The sequence below is a fragment of the Cydia strobilella genome, chromosome 16 (genome assembly GCF_947568885.1).
Source record: "Cydia strobilella chromosome 16, ilCydStro3.1, whole genome shotgun sequence".
Lineage (NCBI taxonomy): Eukaryota > Metazoa > Arthropoda > Insecta > Lepidoptera > Tortricidae > Cydia > Cydia strobilella.
In genome coordinates, this window is record NC_086056.1 from 11,800,109 (window position 1) to 11,815,045 (window position 14,937).

A 14,937-nucleotide genomic window follows, 5' to 3' on the forward strand; every position below is an offset into this window, starting at 1 on the left:
TTAGACCAGAGTATTGTAATATATAGGAGACTCTAATGACATGAACCATGGAGGTATAATAATGTAGAGATGAAATGGGGGAGGGGCAGCAAATAACCCGACCAAATTACGTAGGTTGTTTCTAGTATGTTGTCAGGCATGTTAAAGCGTGTTTTTAATTTTGTCGCATTGTGTATGTTCTGTCCCTCACGGTCGCACGGGTGCACATCTATATAAATTACTAGGTGTATGGTCTAGGTACTTCAGTGTATGGTGGCGCCGCCTATTTACTGTTTTTTACGGTCACTTTTTGATACATGAAGATTCATTTCCTTACCTCTACCTTCCATAGTCAAATGGTTAAAGGGTTATTCTAGAGTCCCTCTAACTAAGCTAACCTTGCACCGACGTGAACAGAACAAAGTTAGAGATGTCATTATGGGAGTCATATCTTTATAGAAGTTTGATATTTCAACACTATGTCATTGCAATGTTAGGTTAGTCTGACTTTACCTCCCTAATATAGATTTTCTAGCACATAACTGAGCAATGTGTTTGTTTTCAGGTCCGCGGTCCGGTCTTCGCTATTGCGGAGGGAAGCATGCACGAGGCAGGAAATCGTAGTTTGTGCCGCGGTTCTAGTTGCTCGCCTTAATTGAAGACTCGAATAGATTTCTTCCATCAGGCGTTTATGAACTCCAGTACTGTGAGCTACAGACCCCGCAAACCCCAATGGCTCCACACCATTTTGAAAAAAAAAAGAAAAACATATGCCGCCATTCTACTGCCCGCCTTAATTAAAGACACGAAACTGATAGATCTCCGCCATCGGGCGTTTTATAAACGCGGTTATCGACGTGATAATGACAAGATAAAGAGGTATGTTGTATGTATGTGCTTTATCATGTGGTGTCAAAAAATTTGATGTGTTCTTTCATGTCGATAACCACGTCCATCATACGCCCGATGGACAGCGAATTGAAATCCTTGGGATCCGTTTTATTTGGTTTGTAATTTGTAGATAATCGCTGTTTGATTATCTTTCTTACTACCATATTTGTTAGAGAGATCACTATATTCTGTTTTGTTATTCCGTAGACTAAAATGACATTTCATGTGGTACTAAGAAATGTTTACACATTAAACGTCATTTTAGTCTACGGAATAAAAAACAGACCTTAGTAAACTGAACAATGAAAGCGATAGGCCATGAAGACAATAGTTATTTGTTTTACAAGGCGGCAAAGTTGATGTTTAACTGTTAATATTGATACCCGAGCAAGCGAGAGATTACAATATTGATACTCGAGCGTAGCGGGTGGTTCTAAAAGTGGAATTTTAACCTTTGCGAGCAGTTATAGGCACGAGGGTTAAACAAACATTGCTACCGAGTTAAACACAACATTTCTCATCACACCGTAAAACTATAAGTACCATAACTATAGTAACTAAAACATTACAAATCAAATCAAAATGAAGGTTTTTAAATATTTATTATTCAAAATCACCAGTAAACATACAACTTAATATCTGCAGCAACTTAGTGATGAAAAATAAATTTTACTCATGAAACTTGGTTATGTTTGAAAATGAACACGATCCATATACCCGTCCGATCCGTATATGGATCGTGTTCACCCTGTGGGCTCGATAGACAATTTACTAAATTAACAAAATACCGGCGCTTCAACAGTTAAAAAACCGGCCAAGTGCGAGTCGGACTCGCGCACGAAGGGTTCCGTACCATTACATAAAAAATCACGTTTTTTGTATGGGAGCCCCACTTAAATATTTATTTTATTCTGTTTTTAGTATTTGTTTTTATAGCGGCAACAGAAATACATCATCAGTGCAAATTTCAACTGTTTAGCTATCACGGTTCATGTGAGATACAGCCTGGTGACAGACGGACAGACAGACAGACAGACGGACGGACAGTGGACCCTTTGGGTACGGAACCGTAAAAAAGAATTTAGTGAAATGCTTAGTTTCCAAGATTTATTTTTTGTTCAAAAATACCTTACAAATCATAATCATGTCTAGAGGCATGCAATTCTCCACTCACCTAATCAATAGGAAATATATTACCCAATGTTAAAAACACAATATTTTTTTCAGTCGCCGGATTACCGAGCGCCTACTGTAACTTCAAACGCACTGAAACTGGATTGCGACTATTCTAACCTAGACACACAACGGCAACATAGCATCCTTAACAGCTCTCCCATTTTGAAGTAATGGATTGGACTGGAATAACAGGACAGGCCGCGTTGGCAGTGTGGTTAGCTGGTTGTTGTGACCATTTTACAGCCAGTAGCTGCACTGCCCCCGCGTTCTGTTCTAATCGACTTGACCAAAGGACACGTTGGATACTTCGGTCATAATGAGGGTGCGTTCGGATACTATCCAAGGTACATGTACCCCAGGGTAGAGCAAGCGCACTCTTAGATAAAAACGACGAGTTTCATCGTTCTCAAGAAAAACTTACTGTGCTAATAATAGTTATCTGTTTTACAAGGGGGCAAAGTTGTTGCTTAACCCTTCGTGTAATGTTGATACCCGAGCAAGCGTAAGATTAAAAAATTGGGTTTCAAGACAGGAGGGTAAAACAAACTTTGCTGCCGAGTGAAGCACAACCTTTTTCACAACACCAACGCGAGGAAAATACTAATAGCTGAAAACATTTTCTACTAGCCAACATAAAGAAACAATTCAAAATTTGCATTGTAGATTACTTTGCCACTCTAGTGGATAAAATTAAATTTTCTGATCAGTTTTTTAAAATAAGAGGGTGTGGTGATAGGAATTTGTACAGCGAGCTGCAAAATAGCTGCAAAATTTAATGGACATTATGAATGGAATTCATTCAATAAGAGTTTTGAATGATTCACGGTCTATATATATAAGTCTAGTGGAATTCATTCATATAAAAGTGGCCATGCACTTTTGCAGCTGGGCTTTAGGTACTGCGTTATTATCATTGTTATTATCTTAATTTCCTGACGATATTCTGGGGTTATTTTATTGTAAGTACCTACCTACCTAAACGATGATGAGATTTTAAAGTTTTGGACGCCAATGACGGATATATCGGCACCGAAGGTCCAACGCCAAAGACGAATTAATCCGTCGCAGATCACAGAGCAACATAGACTTACGTGCATGTGCAGAATGTTCAATTTCAGTTTTGACACCTCGGTGACGTGGCGTCCGAGTGACAGCTTTTGTGTTTGACACGGCGTCGAAAAGTTTAACCCCTGACGCAAGAAGAGGGGTGTTATAAGTTTAGCCGTTATGTGTGTGCGTGTTTGTACGACATGTGTCATATGACTAAGTTAGGGGTCCCACTACTACCTACTTATTTAAGATTTCATAAAGCATATAAACACAACTTACACAACAAACTGCATCTGTCCTTGGCATTTCTGCACGCTGACTAAACGCTACTCTGTATAAAGTCTATTTGCGGCGCATGTTAGCTAGTTCCAACATAAAATACGTCTTTCTGCCACTCGTTCAGACTAAAATAAATATGCATTACCTTCGCTGCATTTATAGGAAGTGAGCCAAGTGTGGTGCCAACGCATGTCCACTAGCACGTGTTGTTTCTATATATATATTGTTGATGTGTATAGATTTTTTTATTGCAGTGCGAGGTAAATGGCATTTAAAATTATGAAATCGGTAGACATCTATCATCTATCGTAATGTTTGGCACTAAATCGGGTTGATTTTCGTTTCGTTTATAAATACTTATAAACCCTGATAAGAGTTGAAATGAAACTATGAAAACGGATTATATCGCGTATATTGAACGCTGTAAAGGGTTCGAAACGTCGAGATGTATTATAAATTCAATATACGCGATATAATCCGTTTTCATAGTTTTATTTCATGAGTAACGATCGCGGTAACCGAAGACAATATCCTGATAAGAGTTCTTAGAATAATCTAGCCTGCCAAATATGTACGCAGTCAAGTGTAAAAATATGGGTGCACACATCATACTCAAAAATATGTCCCATAGCTCTCATGTCAGTAAATTATGAACTATGAGACATATTTTTGAGTAAGTTATATATTATGCACCCATATTCTTACACTTGACTGTACCTACCTACCTACTATGTTTCCAATAGGTAGCAGGTACCTATCAACGAGTAAGTACGTAGGTACGTAACTTTAAATCTTTATAGATCAGTTGTTAACTGTTATTATTGTATATGTTACGGGCAACTTGATAAGTCCGGTCACTATGAATAATGACCGAAGTGGGCAATGTAATTAAAATTGCCTGATTGATCACTTTGACCGGTCAGTATGATTAATGACCACCCTACCTTGGGCAATGTAATGAAACAGATGAACTGTAGTGTAGGTAAGAACTGTAAAGGAGCCTGGCGGCTTTCGTTTCTCCAATGATGTTCGGCTCGGACACCAGATCTTCAATCTCCTGGTTCTTGCGGAGTCTCCAGGTTCCATCCTCTCGACGTGTGGGCCGTCGACTGGACAGAAACGGCTTTGGACAGAGTAACATGGCGGTCTTTGGTGTCGGAGGCCAAGATTCACTTCGGGTCGTCGCGCCACAGCAGTAAGTAAGTAAGAACTGCAACACCGCACAGAAAGGAACTACTTGCAGAAAAGTACGTTTATGTTAAGTTAGAATTGCAACCCCCCACAGAAATGAAATGTTTATAGAAAAGGTAAACCTATTAATAATATTTGTAATAATATTAAGAGTAAGCTCTTGGGTTAGGATAGAACTGCAACCCTCCACAGAAAAAACTCTTTTTAGAAAAGTAGGTAGATTGGGTTAGAACTGCAATCCCACACAGAAAAGAACTGCTTCCATCCACCACGGCGCGACCGAATTTATCAATTGCCCGGCTAGAAGTAGGCAAGTATTCATACGGCCGGTCCAAGTGATAAATTCAAGCTATCTAAAACCTTGATTTAATAAATGTATTTGTAGGGAAGATGGGGTGTATGAAAGGGAAAATACATATACTAATTGATGCTTGTAAAGGTTTATGAATAAGGGAGTTAATAGTATGTATATGTATGTTACTTAACAGTGAATAAATTAATAACCGTTACGCTTATCGCGCTTGATATGACATGATAAATCTCTCGTCTATCATTTACGCACGCACGGACGGTATATATCATTACGTAAGCGACGTAGACTGTATTTATATAATCTAATGCGCGACCATACACCGGCAAAAATAATTAAAATTGAATTAATAAACATTCTGAAACCTAACCTGTATTTTATTTTTGTTTTAACTAGGGCACCTCCACCAAGAGCTCAAAGAACTGTCACAAAAATATCGCATAGTTCTTACTATACTTACAGTAATGTCGCAAAGGTATTTTTAACACAACATAAATGTATTTTCACATCTGCCTCATATTTAGAAACGTTTAACCCTTTGGATGCTAATGAGGAATGTATTTGTCATCGAGATATATTTGTAGCAGTTAACATTGAGACTTGAGCGACTAATTGACACTCACATAATATATAGATATTTACGTAGTGTCATATAGTTAACATTAGCGCGCTCATTTTGCTTTTACTTGTCCGTACATGTATTAGAGCAGGCGAGAAGCACGGGTGACTGATAAAAAAAAACCGGCCAAGTGCGTGTCAAAATGTAAAGGGGCCCAGTGATTACCAGTCCGCCGGACGATATCGGCCTGTCCGAACCACTGACAGACCAGACTGCAAGCGGACTGGTAATCAGTGGGCCTCTTAAGTTTGAATTGGCCTCATTAGCAGAATGATGCATGTAAAATGATGGGTTTATTCATTTCATAACTTGGCGTTGGCATGACTATTGGCCCAACAACAGTGTTGGATATGTAAGTACATGGCATACATATCTATGGAACACATTACTAATTTGAAAGTTTACTTTAAAGTATCTACACATTTTTGCCACGGCAAAGTTGCCCCACAATTAGCCGAAAATTATGTCACGCTTGATAAGAAGCAAAAACTTTTCATTTAAAATATTTAAATCGTTTGAATTTCGGGAAGGAGTCAACAGTGCAGTTTATCTGGCAGATTCGTAATCAAAAATAAATTTTTCATACTAATATTTTTGACTAACTTTTCTCTAGACAGTCCTTTACTACTCATCAAGAGGATTCGAACGAGCCCAAGCTTATCTAATAAGGTTATTTTAAGGTAAGTATTTATAATAGAGTAGTACAACTTTTAACCAATTAGGGTATGAATAAGGATTTTGGATACCGTGAATTATCCACGACTAATATACATACTTACCTTAAGGTAGAGACAACGTCAAAGATATATAAATAAATAAATAAATATTATAGGACATTCTTACACAGATTGACTAAGTCCCACGGTAAGCCCAAGGAGGCTTGGGGATTCGAACCCAGGACCATCGGCTTCACAGGCAGGGTCACTACCCACTAGGCCAGACCGGTCGTCAAAATATATGTACATAAATAAATAAATATTATAGGTAAATTATTACTCAGATCGACCTAGTCCCACAGTAAGCTCAATAAGGCTTGTGTTATGGGCACTACACGACGATATATATAATACATCCATAGCAGGAATAAATAAATGCCCATACCAGGATTTGAACCCGGGACCACCTACTTCATAAGCAGGGTCACTACAGACTAGGCTAAGAGGCCGTATGTTTTGTACCTTAGTCCTTTTTGTAATAAGGCGAAAAATGTAAGCATATCTTTCACGTCGACTGTGCCTAACCGTAACTGGCTACTAGAAGCCCTAGGGCTTACCTAGTCGACGTACATAACGACTAATGATTGTAGGGAAAATCCCTCTGGGCCACTCAATAAGTGGTTAATGATAATAGGCAACATTGGCCATTAGACTCACCTAACACTTAGTTTAATATGACATCATCGTAGCTCACAAATTATAAATCGTAAAAAAATATATGAAGTCAAAAGTCGATAATCGAAGTATGGTTTTATGACTTATATCAAAGAGGATATAATATTATAGTGCGGTACTGTCATAGTAAATTTTGTAAACACAGTAAATTCACTGCCATCTATCGACACACTTTAAAACTAAAAATGAAGATTTATAAAAATACGATAAAATGTATTTAAATATGGATAAATGATTTTATTTATTTGCATTAATTATTTTTATTACTTTGACCCATGTTCTTTCACTGATATGCGTTAAAATTGTTAAATAACAAACGAAACCGTCAACGCCCTCTATACGAGAGTAGGCCAAAGGTAGTAGCGACATCTGATCGAGAATCAAATTTTCGTGATTTTCGAGGCACGTTTTTTCCTTAGACTGTATCCATCTATTACGGAGTTATATCTATCTTTGCTTATATTATCTGGAATGGTGACTGGGCAAAGTTGCATAATCTCAAGATAATCGAATATGTATGTACAGTCGCCACCACAAAAATCTGAACACGCGCTCGCTCTCTCTCTCTCTCTCTCTCTCTCTCTATTCTCAAGGCGCTAGTGCGTGTTCAGATATTTTAGAGCACCTCGGCCGCTCTGCTATATCTGATGGCGACTATATCTAGACATAGGTAAGATTAAAATTGTACAACCGATATTTAAACTAAGTACAAGATCTCTGCTAACGTTTCATGCTCTAGGTAAAAATTGAAAATCATACGAAAGAATTAAAGCTGTGTATAAGAGTCAAAACTTCTTCATGTTTATTTCACTTTTAACATTAGTGGTATGTATCACGAAACAGGTATTGGACAGCAAAATGTGAACATTTTACAGGCATTTAGAGGTAGCAATTTTCTAATTTTAATTCGCACTTCCTTTACGAGCTTTGTCTCGCGAAACTCTAAACAAGTAGACACCGACACTAATAATTATTACAATTTCTATTTGCCTAACACTTTCAATAGTCGACGCTAACATCTTGAACAACTTTACACATATCCTTCTGTAATAGGCATTGTACAGTCACCTCTAATATATCGGACGACAATGCGTGCAAAATATATGACACGCTCCTCTGACAAATAAGATTGTGTCAGATATACACTGGCAAGCCAGCTTTATCAGTAGAAAATTGTGTGGCTAATTTGCAAAATGTAGGCGAAAAGGATCGATCTTTCGGAGCATTCCACGAAATTGTCTACCGTTGTCCCGTACGAACGCGAATTTTCTCAGGATTTGCAGGTATAAAAGTTTCTTTTTCTGAGACAAATTGTCAAAGATATGCACAGAAAAATCATCATCTGCTTTAAACTACGAAAAAAAAGTCGCAACACAGGAAATAAAATGCGTTTGTACGGGACAGCCTGTGGAATGCTCCTTCCATAGAAATTTTGGCGACTTTTTTCTAGTGACAAAGTTGGCTTGCCAGAGTATATTTTGGTGCGCTTCGGTGCGCAGAAGTGACTGTATTAAGGTTTAAACCAACATTTATATTCGTAGGTCTTTCTAGTTTAACGCAGAGAACCAGAGATGTATTATATTATTTTATAAATGCTTAAGAACTCGCATTATCTGCATAAATTGATCAGGAATTAATGTGATAAACTTAAATATAACTATTAATAATTAGTCTACAAAATGTTACCATTAGGTACTTGTTATTGTTACTAACAATGCGAATGCGATCACAAAAAGATAAATAGACGGAGAACTAGATGTATATATATGTACGTAGTAACATATGCAATATACTACGTAGTATGTCGTTTTACGTGGGTTTATTTGCCCGAAGAGCAGCTAATAAATCATGTAGCCACAAGGATGTTCAAAGAAGTGAGAACTTATAGATCAATGTTAATGCGTCAGTCAATCAATGCGTTATTTTATACATTCCACGCCTCTACCCAATCTGCCAGCGAATGTCAATAAGTATTATTGTGTAGGTACTCCTGTACAATGCATGTACATGGTATCAACGGTACCCTATTTTTGTTAATTATTTTGAAAGTGCCAAACAGAGGATACGGTTTAACTTTGCCCAGGTCAATTATCTAAATTTCTTATTTTTACTCGGCAACAAAGCGCCATAATTCGAGAATAAAATCGTGTTTGATTTCATCAGAAATTCAAAATGTCACGTGACATTGCCCACTCAGGTAAAAATATATCGAATAGTTTAAAGTAACCGGCCAAAGTTATAAATTTCAGGATATTCCATTTTGATACAATTAACTGTTTCAGCGCGCATGACTACATCGCATCAAGGTATTTTGTAGAATATTTCGCTACATACACCATAATTTTACGAACTCAACATAGTGGATAGCCAGATATGCGCGCTAAAAGGGTTAATAGGGCCTATGTATTCATAGGTACCGTTGCATACCTGCAATGAATTCGATTATAACAACTGTAAAACTCATCAAAACCACTACTGGATACAAAGGCAATATTAAAATGAGATTTTTATTGAGATACTAATCACAATGTTAAGGGCATTACGTTTTCATGGAGTTTTGATTATGTTACTGCAGGCTACTTTCCCTTAAGCTAAGGTGCAAAATATCTACTTACATTATGTTAATCTCCTAAACGCAGTCAAATCGAATTAATAAATCTACAAAACGCACGCTCAATAATACAAAAACATGCCAAATTAAACCTTGAATTGACGGAAACATAATCGAAAATGAATTATTTCGCGATTTCTTTTATATTATTGAGCGTTCGAAAATACAAAGAATAAATACCTAGCACGTTAAAATACATACATTTGTTTACACGAACCTATTACTATTGTTGTATATTGTTAGAAAAGAAATTGCAGGTACCGCGTATGGAGACTTAAGCGTACGTTATATTATAAACTAACTCTAAGGCCGCTTATGCACTGAACTAAACCAGCCCGCCATTTCTCTGAACAGTACTGAAGCTCTGTTTTTTTATCCTAGATAAACAACAGTCCGACTGGATATTCTACTACCCAATATGCACATTCTACCTATCATTTAATGCAGATTGGAGACTAGAATCATAGTAAATATAGAATATAAAAAACGAGTTTAGAAACTGCAGAAGTATCTATGACAGTTTTAAAATTAAAGTAACAACATGAAGCTAAAAACGCAAGTATAGAAATATAACTGCTGACAAGAGAAAAACGGCCTTAGCATCAGTGTTTAAATTCGACGATACAACAAGTATACAGTAACTACACTATCGTACTAAGGTAAAGATCATATTATGTTCGTCGTTATAATGCGTATGCGTCGTTATAATACGTCCTTTTAGCTTTGCACGCAAACAGTCCGGCAGCTAATGACTACTGGAAAAATGCAAAAGCGGGCAAAGTCTGTATCCAATGGCAAAGTTGACTTGTTTGACTGTATAGAAAAATCTCAATGCTGTTTTTACTCGTATGCACCATCCCACTAACCCGGGGTTAACCGGTTAAACTGTAAACCCAGTGTCAAATTGTAAGTACTCGTAACCATGGTAACTCCAGCGGGCGCAGCACGGACGCATTTTTATCGCTTGTCACCATGCTTGTCACGTTCTAACGAGTATGTAAGTGCGAGTGACGGGAATAGTGACAGGCGTTGTTTTTTAATTCGTCATTTTATATCGTTATCACCACGAGTACCTAAAATTACTAGATTAGACGGACATAGATAAAATTCTATTATATTTTTGATTCTAGGTTTAAATAAAAGGTTACATTTTAAGCATTCCTTTTTTACATCAAAACATAGCTATGCCATAAAAAATTATAATGCTAACTGTTGTTAGTTGCCGGACCGATCGCGTTAATGTATAAACTTATATTTCATGATAAAAGTTTATTTAAATCTACACTAGCGAACGCGACATCAAAACCAACGCAAACCGGCACTATTGCTAACATGTAAAAAATATTTATATGCATTTGTTTATTCTAAAAGGCTGATTATTGCAAGTTGTCTATTGATTTGGATAAACAATCTTAGTATAGTAGTAGCCGTTATATAACCACGGTTAAACCTAATGTCATGTTGAAAATTCACTTCGTAGTTCTTTAGCGATTCGATATCGATTGCTCTGGTGGCATTTCTGTTCTCAATATGTTAAACGAAAGTCGAGCAGCGACGCAACGTACTAACACAAACAACGAAGTGACATTTCGAGTAAATTTGGCGTTCTTCATCGCCACGCTAATCGTGAACCTTGTCGGAATGCGCGCGTCAATTGACGTTTTTGGCTAAAGACAAGGAAAGTAAAAAAAAAAAAGAAAAAGTAAAGTATTGACATAGACAAGTGGAATAACAGACGCACGAAATATGTGTGATAATGATAATATCTAGTAGCAATTGAGGAACAAAACTAGATGGCGCGAAAAGACTTCTTACAATTTATTGTTGACTGGATATTTATTCCAAATTCCAATTTGACAAATTGTCTGGCGATGCGCCGCGCTATCTAGTTTAGCTGTCAAATTACTTTAGAAACATTTTTAAACAGCGTAAGGTTAGTATGAACGTAAGAATATATCGTAAAAACACTGGTCACAATGGAAAAGCCTCTAACCTTATATTTACGGATGTTAGGCGCTGTTTGCCCCAATGGGCGCACTTGGCCCGGCCTAAATAGTTTGTCTTTTTTTTTTGTATGTATTTCTTTTGATAAATAAGTAAAACCGTGGTAGTATAACAGTGTCAGTATGACTTAGTGGCTACATTATATTTCTATCAAAGTCAAATTTACTTTACGGTTGATAAGTTATTCCTTAACATGTTATAATTGCGGTCCCTATGGTAAAATTTAGACTTTGTTAAAAATATTTTACATTATGTACTTCCAAGTATTTTCTTCTGCTAGCCAGATAAATAAATACTACTTAACACTACCAATCAAATACTAGCGAATCGCGCACACATACGATAATCACATAAGATTTACTCAGGAACATAAAAAGTTTTACAAAAATATTTATTTGGTTCTATTTCGTGGCTATACAGTACAGTTGACAAAAGTTGTGTGAGAAAACGTGTTTGCAAAAGGGGCCATTGGCAAAGGTTACCGGTAGTAAAAGAGAGATGAACATATGAGAAAGTACCAGAGCGAAAACGTATAGTATTGAGATTTAAAATATCAGTTATGATGCCTAAATGATCTCTCGGCCCTGCTGCATTTCGGCCTTCGGACTCGCATGGATATCGTGGGTACGTATCCGGACTTCCATATGTTAACTCGTACTATTCGTCACATTAGATTTTTACTGTTTTCCGTGAATGACCGATTTTGAAGAACTTTCTCGTCGATACATAACAGGCCAGAAGCCTAAGTCAAATGAGATTTAGTGAATATCAATGGGTTTGGCTGGTCAAAATATTTTAATCCAAAGTCAATCCTACGAATATCGAAGTGTCAAATTACTGTTTTTTTTTTTTGTATTTTACTGCCTGGATTCTAGCCCTTCTAGCCAAATCTCAAAAAACAAAACTATACAGACAGGTACTTTGACAGTTGCCAACCCCATTCGGACAACCAAGACTATAATGTATTAATGATAAAATCGGTATCATCTAAAATGCAATCTAATTTCTGAACGTCATTGTTTTTTTTTAATAAAAAAAACCGCAAGCCCTAGCAAACACGTTTCCTCTTTCTTATAACCATATACAATTTTCGTGATACATAAATAATAAATGCTTGATCGGTTACCACCTGGGACCCTTTTACCATTCCGACTATCCGAGATAACAACATTTAAATCTTACATTAAAAACCTAAAAATTGCTAATACTTTCGAAAGCTTTTCCATTCAGAAGAAAGTTTTAGGCAAACGCAAGTAGTACCATAGTCCAGAATCCAACTATACGATAGTAGTTGTAGAGTAGTGCTACTCCGTTTTAAAGCTAAATAAGGACAATGGATGTCGACTAACGGAAAAAGCCCAGAAACGAAGTAACTATCCTAACGCACGAACTTTTCAAGATGTGTGTAAATATTACATGATCAAACGAACTTCAAAGTGAAGTTCGATCAGTATTATATGAGTAAGCTTCATTCGAAGATATAAAAACCAGGTAGTCCTTTAACCTACTAGGCAACTCATCGCATGTTTAAAGTAGGTAGCAAAAACTTTAACTCAAACAGGTCTATCCCTACTTTTTCACCTAGTCTTGATGGTGCGCGCGGCTTGCCGCCATTGCTCATTATTTTTAGAGACTTTACTTTCTAAAGCAAAACTTTCTTTCCGGGTATAGGGGAGGGAGGGTAGTTATATCTTCGAATGAAGCTTACTCATATAATACTGATCGAACTTCACTTTGAAGTTCGTTTGATCATGTATTATATTTCTCAAGCTTCATTCTTCAGATATAAAAACCAGGTAGATGTTAAGAGTTGAAAGTTTTGCTGCATTCTTTCCCATTATCAATATTATCATAGCATATTTATTTCTGAAAACATATTTGTAGGAATAATTATCTACCATGTACATATGTGTATGTTATACACAAGTTTACTGTTCCAATTGAGTTATAAGGCATTGTTAAGAAACACGGGAAAGTTTAGCAATGCAGGTTCAAAAAGGTATACATATATTAGGTATAGCCAGGTTGTATATATATATATATATATATATACTTTTACGTATTAGGATATTTAAACAAAATCTAATTTGTTCTTCATAAAACCTAATTGACTAGGATTCCATACAATTTGTGGTCAACTTTGCATTAAGTTTAATTCGATTTGAAAATGTTTAATACGAGTAAACTCATAAGACATATGTCCTTTTGTGAAATGTATTAAAATTCACTAGCAGTGCTTGTCCGCGATACGGAATTTTTAAAGGCTCAGAACAGTACACTATTGATGACAAGATTCAGGCTCGTCTAAGTGTAATTATCTACGAAGATAAGACGTAATTTAGGCTAACGATACAACCCAGCGTTACCTCCAGACAGGGTGGGGTACGCTGTGGCTGTGATGTCTTTCCCCGCGTCTTGACGCTTATGACGCGTAGGCCGTGTGATGTCTGTCTCACGACGACTCATCTTGTTTACGATGATCTCTGAGCAGACGACGACAATGAGAAAATTCAGTTATTAGGCGCGTGCACGCGCAAATCGGCTTACAGCAGCTCCTGATCAACGAATAGTGACACGACGTGCAATGGACAAAGACTCACGCGGCCTAGCGCGTTTTCGAGAGCTTCAACTTAACAAAAAAACATGTATTTGCTCGAAACATGTCTAACGTCGTTTTTAAGTCCTTTGATTTACCCAAGAAGAATTATATTTTGATTATTATCAAATTACTAAAAAATCCACCACGTTCCTGAAATCTAAAAAATATATGAACGTGCATAAATTATGCTTTCTGTTCAGTTATTAAGCATAAAGCATGTCATATGTGTGGCATCACCAAAGGTATTCTAAACAAAAATAATTTATAAGACTAGCAGTCTACTCAGCTTTCGAAGTAATCTTTCAAATAAGATTGTAATTTACTCAAACTCAAATGTTTATTATTGCGCTCATATTACATATAATGAATGGGCCAAGGTCCATTAATGGTAACAGAATATTTATTTATCATTTAATTATATATACGTACCTAATGTACATATATTCGAGCTATTAAAATGCATAATAATATCCAGTTAAACCTGAGTAGGTAAAATCAGCGTTTAACAAACATCATTAGGAATTAATTTAGTATACATTTATAAATGGCTGCATGTGACGAGTACCTTTAAATAGAATATATAAATGATATGAACCTTTTTTATTTTATTTAAATTACTCTTATTGACCGCAAGGCGCGATTGACCATACTTTCACAAATATTGGTGTAGCGGCTTCTATTCTCGCAGCGCGAACGGGACAGCACAGCAATCAACCACGCAATCAATGAAATGAAATGAATATCCACAGAAATTCAGATATTAAGCATCAAATCTAAAAACTTATGCCCTCCATTCAAGTATTCGCTCTGCAAGGAACGAAAGACTGTGCGACGTAA

At 36.6% G+C, this 14,937-nt stretch overlaps 1 long non-coding RNA gene across 1 annotated transcript in view; it reads left to right on the plus strand.

The window, feature by feature from the left end:
• LOC134748641 (uncharacterized) overlaps window positions 1-3,745 on the plus strand; it is a 70,686-nt gene extending 66,941 nt beyond the window's left edge. Inside the window, exons 3-4 of the long non-coding RNA XR_010128423.1 lie at window positions 545-858; window positions 2,098-3,745. This is a non-coding gene — a long non-coding RNA (uncharacterized LOC134748641). The remainder of the gene's footprint in view (window positions 1-544; window positions 859-2,097) is intronic.
• Window positions 3,746-14,937: the final 11,192 nt, after the last annotated feature.